This window comes from Tasmannia lanceolata, unplaced genomic scaffold (genome assembly GCF_043159265.1).
Source record: "Tasmannia lanceolata isolate RefF3 unplaced genomic scaffold, GAP_Taslan_0.1 ptg000037l, whole genome shotgun sequence".
NCBI classification, from domain to species: Eukaryota; Viridiplantae; Streptophyta; class Magnoliopsida; order Canellales; family Winteraceae; genus Tasmannia; species Tasmannia lanceolata.
In genome coordinates, this window is record NW_027518714.1 from 13124060 (window position 1) to 13131879 (window position 7820).

Genomic DNA, 7820 nt, shown 5'->3' on the forward strand with positions numbered 1-7820 from the left:
TTCGGCCGTTTCGGTTCGTTTCGGTGTCAGTCTCAACCGAAATCCGAAATTTCAGATTTCGGTCGAAATTTAAAACCATGCTTAAGACAAGACTCTATGCAACAAGAACAACCCCAAATCCTCATTTAAGAAACACTACTTTTTGTTTGTTTCTACAGTCGAAGGCTCAGAGGGTTCTGGCCATTTTAAACAATTTGTATCACTGAACTGGGGAAAAAGAAGGGGCGGGGGGAGGGGGGGCAGCAATGACCTTTTAGAGAGACCAACTGTAAAAAGCATATCCCGTATAATCACAGTTCAAAGAAAAAACAAAGAACTTAACACCCCAAAAAAAAATGATGAGTGCTATGAACTATTGATAGGGCGCACCAGAGCAACTTGGTCCAACCTAATCCCTACCCAACTTCTAGTTTCCCCGGAATGCAAGTTAAAAAAAAAAATTGCACAAGTCCCTTGGGATTAATCACCCAATTTAGCCCTTATAAAAACATCAAACTAATAAACTAATGAAGACTAAAGCAAATTCATAATCTTTCTTCCTTCCCATCTTTTTTATGCTTCGCACATGGACAATGTGAACTTCACCCAATTTAGCCTTTATAAAAACATAAAACTAATAAACTAACGAAGACTAAAGTAAATTCATAATCTTTCTTCCTTCCCATCTTTTTTGTGCTTCGCACATGGACAAGGTGAAATTTCTTGCATCAATACCCTTTATCTTTGTCTAATAATCCTTAGTTATGTTACTTAAGTTTTTTTAAAATATGGGTAGCATAGGATCAAATACCTCAACAAGTGTATTACCAAAAGGGTGTTGAACCCAACCCATAAGGCCACACTCGTCAAATATTTTCATGAGGTTAAACTATCAAAATGGACTAACAGTGGACTAACAGTAATAACCACTCCAGAAAGCTCTTGAAGTCGCAATCAAACTCAAAGGCTGAGAGATCAAACCCGATTTCAATAAAGAACAGCTCAAGAATTTCACATTTAGAAAATTGCCATAAAATTAAAGGAGAAAAACTACCACAAAATCTCTCATTTAAAAAATTGCCAAAAAATAAAAGGAGAAAAAACTGCCACTAACACTACCCATGGATCTAGATCATCGGCAAGGACCCCCCATCCATCAGAAGATATAATGTTTTGAGGACATGTATGCAATATCTATAAGCAGCCATGTGACACAGGGCCACAGTTTTGACAGTATGTATTGAATTATTCTGAACACCTCACTCCAAAAAAAAACACCTGAAACAAACCGAATCCTGCTAAGAGAGCTAACCCACTACAGAGGCAAGAAATTTGATGTTACAAGAGCTAATAGACATTATACACACTTTAAGGCACAAATAATTGCAAGAACTTCCTGGCAGAAACGTAAACATAGACTTCCTTTAAATCCGTCAAGAGTTTATGAATTTAATAAGAATCATTTTAAAGAAAGGATTTCATAAAAAAAAATGATATAGCTCTTTCTTTTAATGGCGGATGACATATATCTTATAATCTTACTAAGAAAGATGGGGGAGAAAGAATACCAGATCCTTCCTCGAACTGTTGATCAACAACAACAACGCCGGCCTCATTTGAAACACTTCCATTCTCAGCAATTCCCGTCAGTGAGAAATTTCCCACTTCAGTGATGCCATTGCCATTCATAGAGTCATATCCAACAGCAGGAGTTGGTTCCACTGCCGTGCTTTCCTGACCAACAGGATTCTCACTAGCATCGGTCGCCCCAACAGCTGGCTTAGCATCCCATGTTGAGCCAAGAGGAGTTTCTTGCATGACTAAATTTGATTCTGTATTGTATGCATTTGGATCGCCTAAACCAGAACCTTCTGGAATGGGATAAACTGCCTCATCAGTTGGGGCAGCAGAAGTTGAATCACCAGTAGCGCCAGTGGCATAAACACTATCATCAGAAACAGAATTTGTATTGACCACGGGGTAGTCAGTGGAAGCATAGCTTGTAGGTGGATACTCCATGTCTGCTGATGTTTGGGCAACCACGGTTTCACTATCGGCCATTCTAATTGTCAAGGAGAATTTACGCCTTGAGGGGTTAAACGCTGCAAATTAAAAATAGATTACCTCTAAGGCAATGGCAACCGATATATTGATAGAAAATGATGCAAAGTAAAAAAAAAATAGGAAGAAGAAAAAAATTAAAAAAAGAAGATACAGTATCAAACTGGTTGTTGGAGTGCCATAGGAGTGGCATACAAGCAAATCATGATATTGTATATTGTGTGTCGAGATTGAGACTTCTCTGTGGCACATCAACAACTGATGCTCAATTTTTTTTTATGGTAACAACTGGAGCTCATACGACAATAAAATTAAAGAAAAAAATAACTGTTGAAACGGCAAGCATATTATGTGTCTATTGAAAAGACAATGATAGAGCATAAAAAGGCTAGCCTAAAGTCTCTTCCAATACTTAATCTTGTTTATACTTTATAATCACAAAAGAGATTACAAAAAAAAAATATGGCGATAAAGAAATCATCATGGTCCTTCTTGAATGATTTTTTTTTTCTCACAAAATGTTGACATGAACACCCCCTAAAATGCCACAAAGGCAACCAAACCCAGTAAATAAAAATATCGGGGTCCAAATTCAGTGTTTAAAATTTAGACTCAGATGAGAACCCGGCCAAGGTAAAACCAAGTACACTCGGTAGGAGCAATGATCAGATACATAAATTTATCATTAAATCGGTTGAGTCAAAGGAGCATTTTACTCATTCAATAGGTCCAAACTCGGACTTGGATGAGAACTCAGCCAAGGTAAAACCTCATCGACTTATGAGAGTAGATGATTGGCTAAACAGGGACCAAACCCATCAAAATTCAATCTCTACAAAGGCATTTCCATTATTTTTATTTTTATTTTTTTAATGTTATGCATTACCCTTATTTTTAAAGCATTTAGGTGAATAGGCTAGATTAATAGAAAATGCAAATTAAGAACAAACAAAAAAATATTACTATACTTGTCAAGTGTAGGGGAAAGGCATGCACTTGGAGTACGGGATCTTTGGTTTCTGGCTTCAGGTCAAGAGCACACGGAAGTTCAGATTCAGGTTAGCCAAAGAGTATCACCAAGAAAAAATAAATAAAACATAAAAATTTCACCCCAAAAGTGAATGAGAATGACATACTCAACATCAGAAAACACAAAAATAAATGGAGGAAAGTAAGAGAACTAGTGGTTTCCCAATTTCCCACATCGGTTTCCTCTTTCTTTCGACAAAGAAAATACTCAAAAGCCTCAAATGCTCATTTCAATTTATGAATCTGAGAACTTCACCACAACCTTATCCTCAAAAATTATGAAACATTTCGAATCACTTACCAATTAATCAAATTTCTAGTAATTTTTTTAAACAAATAATGAAAAAGATACATTAAAGAAAAAAGTAAAAGAATTGCGGCCTAAAAATCATTGCACAGTGAAAAAGTTTAATCTATTTACACCAGATTTCAAAAATCTATCTGTCAGTTCGTTTGCAATACAAAGAATGTGGGTGAATGAATTTGGTCTGTCTCTACATCTGTTGATATAATTTGCATTTTACTCAAATTAATAGAACAAGACACCCACATCAGGAATAGCTCAAAATCTTTTATCTGTTTTCTGTCTTCCCATAAAATGGTGCTACTTGCTCCCTCAATATATAAGGCATGAGTCCTTCGGTGTAGCTTAATCCTTCAAGTCCCCAGAACACACATCAAAATATATAAGCCTTTCATCAATTCCTGGAAACCTACCTTAGAAGCACTGATGTGTCCTCTCCTCTTACCACCTATAGTGCAGTGTTGAAGAAGAGAATAGCATCTCTAGTTCAATTCAAGGAGAACCAGTTCCACCTAAACTTCTCACGAAGTTGAGAAAAAGCAAGGTAGTCTATTCATTCACAAATAAAGATTGAATACAAGAGACTTACACATGTGAAACTAGGGACTCAAATCCACTCCCTACTAATATGTAAAACCATGTCAAAGTGTCTAACTGGTGGCTTCAACACATCTAACTTTCCTATTTAGTTTGGCGTTTGGACTATAGTTGCCCGCTAACAGTACACTCTACCACTTTCTTAACATACATTCAACACGTCTAATTTCCTATTTAGTTCGGACTCTAGTTGCCAACTGCCAGTACATTCTACCACTTTCTTAACATACTCCCAACACGTCTAACTTCCCTATTTAGCTCGGACTCTAGTTGCCCACTAACAGTACTTTCTACCACTTTCTTAACACATCAAGAGACACGCTACACTCTTACTTTGAAGGGCTAACATCTAACATGACCCCCCCCCAACAACTGCCATCAATGACACGTACTCCCCCTGTCCCCATGCCTACCTAGATCCAAAGAACCTCATCAATTCCCCCCTTGCAGATACACCTGGTCCTCAAGGTTGAACTCTGGATATTGTTGCATGAGATCGCAAAGAAATCTCTAATGTTCCTCCGATTCTTCGTGATAGATCTCATCAAGCCAGGGTCCTTCTATGAGGAACAATCTTTGATTCTTGCATTTGTGGCCAGGATGAAATGTCCCATCACAGTTATAGCATAAGCCTCGTTTATGGCGTTCCTTGGCTTCTATAGGGGTGAGGCACTTGATTAGAGGTAAATTCGGATTGGTTTCTATAGTTTTGATAGTGGTGCGTCGCTGTGAGTTTGGAGGTTTCTAATAGGTTGAGTCGGCATCGAATTGCAACCTTCTCTCGTAGGCAAGCTAACCCAATGGCAGACATGAGAGATGTTGGTTTGAACATTTTTACGTCCAAACGGATGTCATCCCACAGTCCACAGATAAACCAGCTAACTAGAAACGACTTTGTAAAAGCTTCCATTTGGTTAGATAGTCTTTCGAACTCCGCTTGATAATCCTGCACGGAGGACATTTGACGGAGCTTTGCGAGAGCATAGCATGATCGTCGTACTCGGTTGGGCTGAACCTGTCATTTAAGGCCGCAAAGCTGATAGTCTTTGCAAGAGCACCAGCATGATCGGAGCTTTGCAAGAGCACCTTGCTTTTTCTGCAATTTGGGGTTTCGGTCCGGTCATCATCGAAACAAAAATATTTCAGTTTCAGTATGAATTTTCGACCGAAATCTTATAAAATTGCGGAAACATTTTGTTACAAAATCACCGCCGAATCTTGGGAAGATTCTTCGCCACTAGTTTCTCTTTTTATTTTTTGTCATTTTTTAAAAGTGACTTAAAGGAATCTTATTGTTCTTCTCTTTTCTATGGTTGGAGCTTATTTTTGTCAAGGGTTCTATCGAGTTGATGACATTTCTACAGAAACTTTGCTTTTTTATCTGGAAAGTTACATGTTTCAGACAAAATCCCGAAATTTGGGGCGAAATCTTGTATTTTTATGAAACCAAGAGGATTTCGTTTCAATAGCAGACGAAATTTAAAACCTCGGAAGAAGAGAATAGTGCCTTCGGTTCAATAAGTGGACAACCAGTTCCTTCTAAACTTCTCACGAAGTTGCAGAAAAATCAAGGTGGTCTATTCATTCACAAATAAAGATTAAATACAAGAGACTTACACACGTGAAACTAGGGACTCAAATCCACTTCCTACTAACAAGTAAAACCGCGTCAACGCATCTAACTAGTTGCTTCAATAAGTCTAACTTTCCTATTTAGATTGGAATCTAGTTTCCCACTAACAGCACTTTCTAGACACCTCACACTCCTACTTCGAAGGGCTACATCCAACATGACTCCTCCCAACAACCACCCTCAATGGCACAGACTCCCCCATGCCTACCCACATCCAAACGAACCAATCAAGCACAAACATGAAATAGTGAAGAAAAATATAGACGGGATGAATCTAATTTACTACGCCTTCAACATGACAGAAGATCGTGAGCATAAAACCCTAAACCCATCCACACCACAAATATCACAGCCAAACAAGAACAGCTTCGAGTGTTAAAAACGAACAAGGAACAATTCATGTTAGAAACTTAGCCAAACCCAAATAGAAATGAAAAGAAAAAAACACTTTATGAATCAAATCAAAATTAATCTCCCATGAACGCCCAAAAAAACAATCAGAAACATAGAACCCTAAATCTCGTGGCAGAACTAGGGTTTCAAATTTATAAGAAAGAGAGCACAAAGCAAAAAATATGAGAGAGTGAGGGGTGCGAATTGGGATATAGAGATACTTACTTTGTGAAGTGGTGATGAAGTTGAGAGAATAACGAAAGCTTCTTAAATCGAGGGTTTCTTTGATTTTGAGTGGGAGAGAGGCGGATATGAGGAAGCACGAGTAGGGCATCCAAATCTAAATTTATATGATAAGTAGGGAACCGAACCTTTGAACCGCTTTTTTATTCTAAGATATGGTCTGCACATTTTATATAATAAACTCTACGGATCGGACGGTTCGGATCATCTTACGGAGATGATCTACGGAGTATAGCCTACTTAGGTTGTGGCCCATCAGATGAACGGTTTAAATCATCTTAATAAGTGTGGGCCACGGTACCTTCTAAAAAATACTGGACTTCACGAGGCACACATCAAATAAAATCACGTATTTTCATTTAGGCTATGATAAATTCACACTCAGGATAATCCGCACCGCTGTGCCGTCAAAGAAAAAAGAGAAAAGTGTTCCAACGCAGCTGCTCAGATAGCTTAATTGAGCAGCTACTTCAAAAGCTCATGTGGCCTCACATTTTTTGGGTGATCCAAGGCATTCATTTGGAAGGCCCTTGCATGGATAGGCAATGTACAAAAAATGAGTCATTTAGGATCATCCTAACCCTGAGATTTGTGGAGGGAAAAAATGGTCAGAAATAGTGTCTGTCCATTTTCCCCTCCACCTTTGATTGGGTTAGGATGATCCTATAAGATTGATTTTTGGTACACACCCTATCCATGGTAGAGCCTTTCAAATGAAGACTTTGGATCACCCAAAAAATGTGGGCCATATGAGTTTTTGAAGCAGCTGCTGCGCAGGAACACTATTCTCAGAGGATTAAAAAAACCTAAAGTCTACCACATCAATTCAGGTGAAGTGGTGCGAATTATCCTAAAGTGGTTGTTAATTTACCCCCATTCAATTGTGGGAATTGCAAGCATCCACCGCAACAGGCATTTCACGGCTGGTCTGTCGCACGTCAGACCCGCCACCTCGTGAATGAAGACAAAGCTTATGTTTACATTCACAAGGTGGCTGGTCTTTCGTGCGACAGACCACGGAATGCCTTTTGTGAAGGACCCTAACAAATCCCATCATTTTTACTCGGACTGGCCAGCCCCTCAAACGATAGATTCGCCCCCACAAGTGGCTCATTTCCTTTTTGGCGGGATCGTATAATTTTTGAGAAAAGAGACTAGTAAACTGAGTTTTATTTATGATATTACAACTGAATGGTGGCATGTTTTGATTTCACATCAGAATTTCATCAATACAAGAAAAATATGAAAATGTCCCTCGAGACAGTATTACGTCTTTTTTCCTCATTTCTCACATTTTGGAGGAACTCCCACTATATTTTTTTCCGGCTGTCGCCTTCCTATCGTGATAGCGTTACGTATGCTCCTGTCCGATCGTTGCCTTCCCGATGATCTACCTTCTATGCCGTACGTATGCTTTGAACGGCAAGTCACGCTGTTGTTTTATTTAATCTTTCAAAAAAAATGAATTGATTCGGCTGTGAAAAAGGAGTTTTCATGCAAAAAAATTGGGTCAAAATAACTAATAGATGATAAAAATAGTGAAATTTGGGCTGACTTAGTGAAAGTTGGGGTTGTCGGTGA

General features: G+C 38.5%; 1 pseudogene across 1 annotated transcript in view; it reads right to left on the reverse strand.

The window, feature by feature from the left end:
* LOC143862626 (pre-mRNA-processing factor 39-1-like) overlaps positions 1-6367 on the reverse strand; it is a 47007-nt pseudogene extending 40640 nt beyond the window's left edge. The window contains exons 1-2 of the transcript XR_013240393.1: positions 6222-6367; positions 1548-2081 (exon numbers count right to left, since the gene is read on the reverse strand). The product of XR_013240393.1 is annotated as a pre-mRNA-processing factor 39-1-like (transcript). The remainder of the gene's footprint in view (positions 1-1547; positions 2082-6221) is intronic.
* Positions 6368-7820: the final 1453 nt, after the last annotated feature.